We start from the raw sequence: 13,469 nt of genomic DNA, 5'->3' as shown, positions 1-13,469 counted from the left end.
AATTAGCTGAACGCAGTGGTGTGCACCTGTAGTCCCAGCTACTTGGCAGGCTGAAGCAGGAGGATTGCTTGAGCCCAGGAGTTCAAGGCTACAGTGAGCCATGGTCATGCCACTGCTCTCCTGCCTGGGCAACAGAGCAAGATTCCATCACTTAAAGAATATATATATATATATATATACCAATATTTCCTATTTCTGGGAATAACACACCATTCTACTTACCATTTTAAAACTTCTCAGCAGAGAGGTTAAAGTTGGGATTTTTCCCCATAAATTAACACATATTCTAATGCTTATCACTTGATTGATGATGGATCTTTGATGAGTGTGTGTGTGTTTGTTATACACCTAAAAACATGCACAAGAGGTAAAAAGATGATGAATTGCAAGACCAAAGCTTTGAAGAAAGCCCCAACTCAGAGAAATAAGTAGAATGTTGGAGGGGAAAAAGCCAGTTTTGACCTGAAAGCATGTCCAATAGCTCACACTTTGATATAGTGGGCTCATGGGGCAAAAAGGATGAAAGGTAAAGTCAAGGACCATCCAAATTGGCGAATCCCATAGGAAACCCCAAAGAGTTACATCTTCACACTAAGGGAGAGCTAAAACTAAACCCAACCCCAAATTAGGGACTGTAAGAAGGGAAAGGGACAGAAAAGTCAGATAAGTTGTGGCCACATATCAGCCTTCAGATGGTTTTTTTTCTGCGTGTGTATGCCTTGAGCACAAAAGCCTGGGTGAACGAAGGACCTTTAGATTTCACATAATTTGAGGTAGTTCCCAACTACTAGTGTCCCCTGAACCTGGCAGAAGCCATTCCAGTACCTCTCTGAAGGAAGACACATTAATTAGGTGTTTTGCAAAGCACTGTAAATAAATTTTCAGGAGGAATGATGGACATGGAGTGAAAGATAAAATAGTGCACAAGAAATCAAGCTCTGCACACACTTTAGATACAGAATTATGAGATACATTATTAAACAACTACGCTTATTGTGCTTAAAAAATGATCAATGAACTTGAAAATATTTGTAGGGAAAGAAAAACTAAAAAGGGATACAAATTCAAAGATAAAATATAATTTATATACATGAAAAATACAATAACCAAAATTTTAAAACTCAGTGGACATTCTTAACAGCAAACTTCATGGCAGAAGAGAGAACTAGAAAAAACTACCCATAACATAGCACCGAGAGAGAAAAACATAGTACAGAAGAGAAGAGACAAAGATTCAGTGAGAAGGTCTAATGAATATTTGACTAGAGTTCCAGAGAGAGAGAATGAGGTAAAGTTATTTGAGGAAATAAAGGCTGAGAGCTTTTGAGAACAATTGAAGACATCAATCCACAGACTGAAGAAGCCCAGTGAATTTCAAGCAGAATAAAGTAAAAGAAATATGCAACTAGTCTCTCAAGTGCAACTGGGAAATCAAAGAAAAAAATCTTAAAATAAGCCAAGGATTAAAAGTTATACTGTCTTCAAGAAAATGTCCAAGACTGACAGCTGGCTTCTCAGCAGTAGTAATGAAGCAGTGGAATGATACCTCCAATGGATAGAAAATAATTGTTCCAGGCTTAATATTGACCCTTGAATGACATGGATTTGAGCTGCATGGTTCCACTTTTTTTTTTTCTTTTTGGAGTCAATCTCGCTGTGTTGCCCAGGCTGGTCTTGAACTCCTGTCCTCAAGTGATCCTCCCACCTCAGCCTCCTGAGTAGTTGGGATTACAGGCATGAGCCCAGCTTGTGGGTCCACTTTGTGGATTTTCTTTGGTCTCTGTCACCCCCGAGAAGTAAGACCAATCTCTCCCCTTCCTCCTCCTCCTAAGCCTACTCAACCTGATGACAGGGACAAAGACTTTTATAATGATCCACTTCCACCTCATGAATAGCAAATATATTTACTCTTCCTTCTGATTTTCTTTTTCTTTTTTTTAGAGACAGGGTCTCACTCCCTTGCTCAGGCTGGAGTGTAGTGCCACATAATATAGCTCACTTCAGCCCCAAATTCCTGAGCTCAAGCAAGCCTCCTCACCCTCCTGAGTATCCAGAACTATAAGCATGTGCCACCACACCAGCTGATTTTTTTATTAGGGATGGGGTCTTGCTGTGTTGTCCAGGCTAGTCTTGAACTCCTGGCCTCAAGCAGTGAGGGCCAAAAGTGTTGGGATTATAGGCATGAGCCACAGTGCCTGGCCTGATTTTATTAATAATATTTTCTTTTCTCGAGCTTACTTTAAGAATACAGTATATAGTAAGCATACAAAATATGTGTTAATTGACAAAGGCTTCCAGTCAACAGCAGGCTATTAGTAAAATTTGGGAGCAAGTCAAAAGTTATACAAGAATTTTCAAATGTGCAAGGAGTTGATGCCCAAATCCCCAAGTTGTTCAAGGGTCATCTGTATAGACTTAGCAAAACTATGTTTTAAGAATGAAGAAACGGGCTGGGCATGGTGGCTCACACCTGTAATCCCAGCACTTTGGGAGGCAGAGGCGGGTGGATCACCTGAGGTCGGGAGTTCAAGACCAGCCTGACCAGCATGCAGAAACCCCGTCTCTACTAAAAATACAAAACTAGCCGGGCATGGTGGCGCATGCCTGTAATCCCAGCTACTTGGGAGGCTGAGGCAGGAGAATCGTTTGAACCTGGGGGGCGGAGGTTGCAGTGAGCCCTGATCGTGCCATTGCACTCCAGCCTGGGCAACAAGAGCGAAACTCCATCTCAAAAAAAGAAATGAAGTCTGACTCACACTTCTGCCCATGATGAAGAAAAGAAAGTGGATTTACTTCTAACCTCGAACACCAGACAAAATGCATGAACCAATGGATTTCAAATAGCAACAGACAGCAAAGGACAGGCCATAAAAGAAGGGAAACCAACAAGGTAAGCTCTGTGATTCCCCAAGTTTACAGCACAGAAACAGCATGAGGTAGATCGAGGTGAGGGGACAGACCCAAATAAAGTCCAGGAGTTTCCCTAAATCAAGGAGGCAGAATTTACAGAGGTGAAAACAGCTAGAATTTGCAAGGCAGAGCGGAGAAAGGAGAGCACTGCACAGGCGAGAAAGAGCTCCAGAGATCTGCACAGGGTTTCTTCTTATGTCTTCAGCTGAATACTGATGAGTGCAGCACATGAGGAAATGACCTAAGACTGGTGGAAACCACTAGAACAGAGCAGTGGAATAATCCTTCAGTATGAAACGGGGTCAAGAATAGTTTGTATTTCCACCAGCCTGACTAGAAATACCTAACACCTGAGGCATAGGAGACAGGAAGGTATTGCATCTATCATTAGTGGAGCCAAATTATCCCTAGATAAAGGCTATTCTGGTCTTGCCTGACAGCTTAAAAGCTAGGCATGCAAACGTGCAGGAAAATTGACTCAGGGAGAAAAATCTGTCAGTGAAAACTGCAGAAAGCATACAGATAATATAGTTAGTAGTCAAGGACACAGCTAAAATATACACAGTGGCTCTTTCTATCTGGAGGTTCCAAATCCATAGATTCAACCAACTGCAGATCAAAAAATATTTGAAACAAAAATAGGACCTAGAACCAGAAATACCATATGACCCAGCAATCCCATTACTGAGTATATACTCAAAGGAATATAAATCATTCTACTATAAAGATACATGCATACGTATGTTTATTGCAGCACTATTTACAATAGCAAAGACATGGAATAACTCAAATGCCCATCAATGACAGACTGGATAAAGAAAATGTGGTACATATACACTGTAGAATACTATGCAGCCATAAAAAAAGAATGAGATCATGTCCTTTGCAGGGACGTGGATGGAGCTGGAAGCCATCATCCTCAGCAAACTAACACAGGAACCGAAAACCAAACACCACATGTTCTCACTCATTAGTGGAAGTTGAACAATGAGGACACATGAACACAGGGAGGGGAACATCACACACTGGGGCCTGTTGGGGGTTGGAGGGCAAGGGGAGGGAGAGCTTTAGGACAAATACGTAATGCATGTAGGGCTTAAAACCTACATGATGGGTTGATAGGAGCAGTAAACCACCATGGCACATGTATACCTATGTAACAAATATGCACGTTTTGCAAATGTATCCCGGAACTTAAAAAAAGAATGCAACAATTAAAAATACAAATTTTAAAGGCAATACAGTGTAACAACTATTTACATAGCATTTACATTGTATTAAGTATTATAAGTAGTCTAGAGATGATTTAAGATAAACAGGAGGATATGCATAGGTTATGTGCAAATACTATGACGTTTTCGTAAGGGACTTGAGCACCATGGAGTTTGGTATCCACAGGGTCCTGGAACCAATAACCTGCAGATATTGATGGGCGATTGTACATTTTCTAAAGGTAGAGGAAAGCATGAACATGAAGAAGAAAGGCATGTCAGATTTTATAACATATGTATATATACCAGGTAGAAGTTCTATAGATGAAAAATGCATGTATAACAAACAGCAAATTAGCTACTCGGAAGAAAATAGTGAACTAAGCCCAACTGACATTTATAAAACATTTCATGTAAAACAATATTTTCATGTGTACATGGTACATTTACTAAGATAAACCATAGTTTGGACATTAATAACCTATCAACATATTTTAAATGATTCAAATCACACAAAGTATGTTTTCTGATCTCAATGGAATTAAATCCATTTTTAAAAAAGATTTCTGGAAAAGCTTTACATATTTGGAAACTGAACACATTTCTAAATAACTCATGGATTAAATGAGAAATCACAGCCAAAGTTAGAAAATATTTTGAACTGATTGAAAATTTAAATGTGACATATCTAAATTTGTGGAATGTGTCTAAGAGCTTAGGAGTGAAATTTATAGCAGTAGACACATTGTAAAAGAAGCAATTCAATAACTTATTCCACCTTAAAAAACCAGAAGAAAACAAGTTAAATCTAAAATAGGCAGAAAAGAGGAAATGGTTTTTTAAAAAAAGCAGAGAAACCAATGAAATGTAAACAGAAAATGGGAGAAGCCAAAAGCTAATTCTTAAGAACATTAATGAAATTGATAAATATCTAGCTAAACTAAAAAGTGCTTAATACATAAATTTTAAATGTCAGAAATGAGAGAGGCCAAGTGACAGCTCTAAAAGACGTTAAATGGATAATAAGAATGTTGTGAACTATCTATGCCAATATATTTGACAATTTAGTAAAAATGGTCAAATTTCTTGAAAAGAAAGCTGCCTTTATTAGTCGGCTTGGGCTGCCATAACAAAATACCATAGACTGGGTGGCATAAACAACAGAAATCTATTTCCTTATAGTCCTGGAGGCCGAAAGTCCAAGATCATGGTTCTGGCTGATTTGGTTTCTGGGGAGGGCTCTCTCCCGCCTTGTAGACAGTCACCCTCTCGCTACATTCTCACGTAGCCTTTCCTCAGTGGTGCACTGGGAGGATGGGGGAATGCTCTGTGGTGTCTCTTCTTATAAGCACACAAAGGCACTAATCCTAGAGGATCGGGGTCCCACACTTAGGATCTTATTTAACTTTCATAGAGGCCCCATCTCCAAATACAGCTACACTGGGGGTTAGGGCTTCAACATGAATTTTGAAGAGTCACAAACATTCAGTCCATAACACTACCAGAGTTCATCCAAGAAGACACAGAAAATCTGTAGAGCCCCATATCTAATTATAAAATTCAATTTTAGTTTAAAACCTTCCCATAAAGAAAACTTTGGGCCCAGATGGCTTCAATGATTAATTCTACCAAACATTTCTTGAAGAAACAGTACCAATTCTACACACGCTGTTCCAAAATAGAGGCCTGCAGGGAACATTTTCCCACTTGTTCTAAGAGTGCAACATTGCCTGTTCCCAAAGCTAAAAAAAAAAAAAAAAGAAAAAAAAAAAGAGGGGTGGGGGAATTACGAGAAAAGAGTACTACAGCCTCATACACCTCGTGAACATTTAGGAAAAAAATTTTTTTTCAGCCAAGCACAGTCATATCTGTAATCCCAGCACTTTGGGAGGCCGAGGTGGGAGGATCACTTGAGCCCAGGAGTTTGAGACCAGCCTGGGCAACACAGGGAGACCATTATCTCCACAAAAAAATCGTATAACTAGCTGGGCATGGTGGCATGCACCTATAGTCCCAACTACTTGGGAGGCTGAGGCAGGAGGATTGCTTGAGCCCAGGAGATTGAGGCTGGTGTGATTGTGCCACTGCACTCCAGACTGGGTGATAGAGCAAGACCCTGACTGAAAAATATTTTATTTTTAGTATAGTAAATAAATAATCAGTAACAGAGTCATTTATTATCAAGTAGTGTGTGCTGTACATAATTGTATGTGATATGCTTGATGAAAGAATGTTTATCAAAATTTTAGCAAGTCAAACCCAAAAATACATAAAAAGAACAATGCATCATAACCAAGTGGCAGATAGGCAAGGGATGCAGGATGAATTTACATTTGAAAATCAATCAATGCAATTCATCATATTAACAGACTAAAAAAGAAAAACCATATTATTATCTTAATAAATGCAGTAAAAACATTTGAGAAGATTCAACCTCTATTTCTCATAAAATATCTGCCAACTGGGAATAGAAAGGAAATGCCTCAATCTGGTAAAGGTCATCTAAAACAGTAATAAACAAATAAACCTACAGCTGACATACTTGAAATGACTCAAGTTAAAGACTTGAGAATGTGGTGCAGGGGAAGCTCACATACACTGCTAGTGAAAATGTAAAATGAGGCCAGGCGCAGTGGCTCATGCGTGTAATCCCAGCACTTTGAGAGGCCAAGAAGGGCAGATTATCTGAGATCAGAAGTTTGAGACCAGCCTGGCCAATGTGGTGAAACTTTGCTGGGCGTGGTGGCATGCACCTGTAATCCCAGCTCCTAGGGAAGCTGAGGCAGGAGAATCTCTTGAACCCTGGAGGAGGTTGCAGTGAGCCGAGATCGCGCCATTGCACTCTAGCCTGGGCAACAAGAGCGAAACTCCATTTCAAAAAAAAAAAAAAGAAAGAAGAAAATGTAAAATGATATAGCCACTTTGGAAAAAACAGTTTGGCAGTTTCATAAAAAGTTAAATACACACCTTGCATACCTCCCAGCCATTACATTCCTAGGTATTTACTTGACAGGAATGAAAACATATGTCCACATGAAGACTTGCAGGGGCATGTTAATATCAAATTTATTCGTAGTAGCCGATAACTGGAAACAACCCAAGTGTTTCCAACTGGTGAACGGATAAGGAACTGTGGTATATCCATAAAACAGGATATTACTCAGCAATAAATAAGAATGAGCTATTGATACAATATGTTTAAGTCACAAGAATGCGCTGCATGAAAGAAGTGAGAAACAAGAGCTCATGCAGTAGAATTCCATTCATTTGAAACTAGAAGACTAATCTAGTGATGGATAGCCTGGAATTAAAAGGGGAGGGTGTTGAATAAGAAGCAGCAAAATGAAATTTGCTTAGTGATACAAGTGACTGTATTTGCAAAAAAAAAAAATTATTTTCGAGACATGGTCTCATTCTGTCACCCAGGCTGGAATGCAGTGGTGCAATCACTGCTTACTGCAGCCTCGATCTCCAGAACTCAAGCAATCCTCTCATCTCAGCCTCTAGAGTAGCTGAGACTACAGACCCGTGCCACTACACCAGGCTAAATTTTTTTTTTTTTTTTTTTAGAGACGGGGGCTTGCTGTGTTGCCCAGGCTGGTCTCAAACTCCTGGCCTCAAGTGATCCTCCCATCTCATTCTCCCAAAGTGCTGGGATTACAGCTGTGAGCCACCACACTCAGCCCACATATAATTTTTAAGTCAACAATAGAGTATTCATAAGCTCCAGTGACATCTTCCAGATTCCAAAGTAGGTATTTAATTTCTGTCATTTGAACCCACTGTAACCTCAGGAAAGTAAGAAGTGCCTTCTTGCCCCTGCATTAAGTTAGGGTGGAGGCATTGGGTTGGAGCTGGACTCAAAACAGTTCTTGAAGTTGGATGAAGTAGATGTATTGATCCAGGTCAATTATCTTCCCTTCATTCTCACCAGTGATGTGCAAAGTTTTATACATGGAGACAGTTGCATTGATTCACGTATATTGGAACACTTCTTTTTTTAAACTATCTGCATAGACGTCATAGAAGTATCCACTAGTCCTTTTAGGCTTGGCATAGTAGCGAATTATAGAGCCTCTGAAGAATAAGACGTTGGTCTTAAGGCAAGAAAGGATGACTCATCTGAATAACTCATGGTTTAAAAATTTCACTTGCAACATGCACTGAAATTTTTAATTCATACACAATAATTATACATATTTGTGGGGTCCATGTGACACAGATACATGCATACAACATGTAATGATCAAATCAGGATAACTGGGATATCCATCACCCCAAACATTAATCATTTCTTTGTGTTGGGTACATTCCTAATCTCTGCTAGCTATTTTAAAATATACAAAAGATAATTTTTAAGTATGGTCACCCAACTGTGCTATTGAACACTAAAACCTGTTCCTTCTATTTAAATGTATTTTTAATTTTTTTTAAGAGATGGGGTCTCATTATCTTGCCCAGGCTTGTCACAAACTCCTGGACTCAAACGATCTTCTCACCTTATCCTGCCAAGTAGCTGAGATTACAGGCTCGAGCTACTGCTCCTTACTCTAACTGTATTTTAATACTGATGCGGGAGGAGGGCAGGAAAGTGCTGGGTAGAGAAGAGCGGAGTCCCTGGTGAGGGCTTCACCCTCGGGCCTGTGCCCACGGACCTAATTGAGAACAGGCACTGCTGTTTTCACGCCCAGAGGTTCCATTTTCCAAGACCACTCTGGCCAGCCACTCTCCCATCCTGTGCCCATAAAAACCCGAGGCTTTGGCGAGCACAGACACAGAGGCTGGACGTCAAGAGGAGCAAAGGAACCAACCAGCAGACACCAGCAGATACTGGCAGACCAGCGATGGTGGAACGACGCAGCCATCGAGGGGAATTCGGCCAGGGGTGGTGGGAGAAGAGTCCGGCTGCTGGGCAGCGCGACTCCAGGGGAAGACTGCCTTCCACTCCATCCCGCTCTAGTTCCCCACTCATCTCGCTGAGAGCCACCTCCACCACTCAATAAAACCTTGCGGCCGGCGCGGTGGCTCACGCCTGTAATCCTAGCACTTTGGGAGGCCGAGGCGGGTGGACTGCCTGAGCTCAGGAGTTCGAGACCAGCCTGGGGAAAACAGTGAAACCCCGTCTCTACTAAAAACACAAAAAATTAGCCGGACGTGGCGGCGAGCGCCTGTAATCCCAGCTACTTGGGAGGCTGAGGCAGGAGAATGGCGTGAACCCGGGAGGCGGAGCTTGCAGTGAGCCGAGATCGCCCCACTGCACTCCAGCCTGGGCGACAGAGTGAGACTCCGTCTCAATCAATCAATCAATCAATCAATCAAACCTTGCACTCATCCTCCAAGTTCCAGTGTTCCTCGTACACTGGGCAAGAACTCAGGATAGAGAAAACCCTCTGCCCTTGCGATAAGGCAGAGGGTCGAATTGAGCCGGTTAACATAAGCCATCTGCAGACAGCGAAGCTGAAGGAGCACACTGTAACACATGCCCACTTGGGCTTCCGGAATCGTAAACACTCACCCCAGACGCTGCCATGGGGTCAGAGCCCAAAGGAGCTCCCTGCGACCTCTGCACCCGCCCCGTCTGTATTGCCCTTCCTAGGGGTTTGAGCAGCGGGGCACCAAAGAAGTGAGCCACAACCCTATCACACGCCCTGCAAGGGGAATAAGGGTGATCTCCCATTTCAATATCCGTTAACCAGCCTCTCTTCATTCCTCCTTCTGAGCTTCCGCTAATCATCATTATACCTCCTACCTCCATGAAATCAGCTTCTTTAGCTCCCACATGAGTGTGAGCATGTAATTCATTATCCTTCTGTGCCTGGCTTATTTTACTTAACTTATTGACCTCCAGTTCTGTATTGCTGCAAATGACACGATTTCATTCTTTTTTATGACTGAATAATATTTCATTGTATCTATCTACCACATTTTCTTTATTCACCCATTAGGTTGATTCCATATCTTGGCTATTGTAAATAGTGCTGCAACGTATATGGGTGTGCAAATATCTTTCCAATATACTGATATCCTTTCTTTTAAATATACAGCCAGCTGTGCAATTGCTGGAACATATAGTAGTTTTATTTTTAGTTTTTTGAGAAATCTCCATACTGTTTTCCATAATGGCTGTACTAATTTACATTTCCACCAACAGTGTAGGAGTTCTCCTTTCTCTACATCCTCACCAGCATCTGTTATACTTGCCTTTTTTATAATAGCCATTCTAACTGGGATAGCATATCTCATTGTGGTTTTGATTTGAATTTCCCTGATTATTAGTGATGTTGAGCACTTTCTCATGTATCTGTTGCCCATTTGTATGTCTTCTTTTGAAAGGCATCTATTCAGCTCATTTGCCCATTTGTAAATCAGATTATTTGTTTTTCTGCTATTGAGTTATTTCAGTTCCTTGGATATTCTGGACATTAATCCGTTGTCAAATGAATAGTTTGCAAATATTTCCTCCCATTCTATAGGTTGTTTCTTCACTCTGTTGATTGTTTTTATTTTGCTGTGCAGAAGATTTTTAGTTTCATATAGTGCCATTTGTCTATTTTTGCTTTTGTTGCTTGTGCTTTTGAAGTCTTCTCCATAAAATCTTTGCCCAGAACAACATCCTGGAGTGTTTCCTCTGTTTTTGTCCGGGAGTTTTACAGTTTTAAGTATTACATTTAGGTCTTTGATACATTTTGAGTTTATTTTTATATAGGGTTAGAGTTGGGAGTCTAGTTTTATTCTTCTGTATATGGATATCCAATTTTCCTAGCACGACTTATTAAAGACACTGATCTTTCCCCAATGAGTGTTCTTGGTGTTGTTGTCAAAAATCAATTGGCTGTAGATATGTGGATTAATTTCTGGGTTCTCTATTCTGTTCCATTGGTCTATGTGTCTGTTTTTATGCCAGTACCATGCTGTTTTGGTTGTTACAGCTTTGTAGTATATTTTGGAATACAGTAATGTGATGCCTCCAGCTTTGGTTTTTTGCTCAGAATTTCTTTGGCTTTTTGGAGCTTTTGTGGTTCCATACAAATTTTTAAAATTTTTCTCTATTTTTGTGAAGAATTCCTGTGGTATTTTGATAGGGATTGCATTGACTTTTGGTAGTATGATCATTTTCACAGTATTAATTGTTCCAATCCATGAACATGGAATGTCTTTTCACTTTTGTAATATCTTCAATTTCTTTCACCAGTGTTTTATAGATTGGCTTGTAGAGATCTTTCATTTCCTTGATTAAATTTCTTCCTAGGTAATTTTTGGTGGCTATTGAAAATGGGATTGCTTTCAAGATTTCTGTTTCTGCTAGTTTGTTGTTGTATAGAAAGGCTATAAATTTTCATATATTAATTTCATATCCTGCAACTTAATTTATTTATCAGTTAGTTCTAAGAGTTTTTTGGTTGAGCTTTTTTGGTTGAGCTTTTAGTGTTTTCCTATATGTAAGATCATGTCTGCAAACAAGAACTATTTGACTTCCTCCTGTCCAGTTTGGATGCCTGCCTTTTTTTTTTTTTTTTTTTTTTTGAGACAGGGTCTCACTTTTTCACCCAGGCTGGAGTGCAGTGGCATGATCACAGCTCACTGTAGCTCAACCTCCCAGGCTCAAGCAGTCCTCCCACCTCAGCTTCCCAAGTAGTTGGAACTACAGGCATGTGCCATCAAGCCAAGTTAATTTTTTTTTTTTATTATACTTTAAGTTTTAGGGTACATGTGCACAATGTGCAGGTTAGTTACATACATATACATGTGCCATGCTGGTGTGCTGCACCCATAAACTTGTCATTTAGCATTAGGTACATCTCCTAATGCTATCCCTCCCCTCTCCCCCACCCCACAACAGTCCCCAGAGTGTGATGTTCCCCTTCCTGTGTCCATGTATTCTCATTGTTCAATTCCCATCTATGAGTGAGAACGTGCAGTGTTTGGTTTTTTGTCCTTGCAATAGTTTACTGAGAATGCTGATTTCCAATTTCATCCATGTCCCTACAAAGGACATGAACTCATCATTTTTTATGGCTGCATAGTATTCCATGTTGTATATGTGCCACATTTTCTTAATCCAGTCTATCATTTTTGGACATTTCGGTTGGTTCCAAGTCTTTGCTATTGTGAAAAGTGCCAAAATTGACAAATGGGATCTAATTAAACTAAAGAGCTTCTGCACAGCAAAAGAAACTACCATCAGAGTGAACAGGCAATTTTTTTATTTTTAGTAGAGATGGGTTTCATCATGTTGCCCAGGCTGGTCTTGAACTCCTGAGCTCAAGCAATCCACCCTCCTCAGCCTCCAAAGTGCTGAGATTACAGGCATGAGCCACCATGACCAGCCTGGATGCCCCTTATTTCTTTTCTTGCCTGATTGCCCTGCTTGGACTTCCAGTATTATGCTCAATAAGAGTGAGGAGAGTGGGCATCCTTGTCTTATTTTATTTCTTAAAGGAACCCATTCAGTATAATTTAGCTGTGAGTTCATCAGATATGGCCTTTATTGTGTTGAGGTATACTCTTCTATGCCTAGTTTCTTGAGAGGTTTTATTATGAAGGGATTTTGAATTTTATCAAATATTTTTTTCTGTATCTATTGAAATGATCATATAGTTTTTGGTACTTCATTCTATTGATGTGATGTATCATGTTTATTTTGCATATGTTGAATTATCTTTGCATTCATTCCACTTGACCATGTGAATGATCTTTTTAATGTGCTGATGGATGTGGTTTGCTAGGATTTTTGCATTTCTGTTCAATGGGGATATTGGCCTACGGTTTTCCTTTTTGTTGTATCTTTGTCAGTTTCGATATCAGGGTATTGCTGGCCCCATCAGATGAATGAAGAATTCCCTCCTCTTTAATTTTCTGGAAGATCTTGAGAATCAGTTCTTCTTTAAATGTTTGATAGAACTCAGCAGTGAAGCCATTTTAGGACCTGGGATTTTGTTAGATGAGAGTTTTTTTATTACTGATTCAATCTCATTACTCATTATTGGTTTGTTTTGGTTTTCTATTTCTTCCTGGTTCCATCTTGATAGGATGTATGCATCCAGAAATTTATCCATATCTGCTAGGTTTTCCAATTTTTTGGCATATAGTGTTCATAGTACTGTTTAATGGTGCTTTTTATTTCTGAGGTATCAGTTGTAATTTCTCCCTTTTCATGTTTTATTTTATTTACTTGGTCTTTTTACTTTTTTCTTAATCTAGCTAATGGCTTGTCAGTTTTGCTTATCTTTTTAAAAAAAACCAACCTTTTGTTTTGTTAATCTTTTGTAATTTTTTTAGTCTCAAATTCTTTTATTTATGTTTTATCTTTATTCTTTCTCTTCCTCTACTAATTTTGGTTTGGTTTGT

The sequence above is a fragment of the Pongo pygmaeus genome, chromosome 3 (assembly GCF_028885625.2).
Source record: "Pongo pygmaeus isolate AG05252 chromosome 3, NHGRI_mPonPyg2-v2.0_pri, whole genome shotgun sequence".
NCBI lineage: Eukaryota > Metazoa > Chordata > Mammalia > Primates > Hominidae > Pongo > Pongo pygmaeus.
This window is presented reverse-complemented; position numbering follows the sequence as displayed.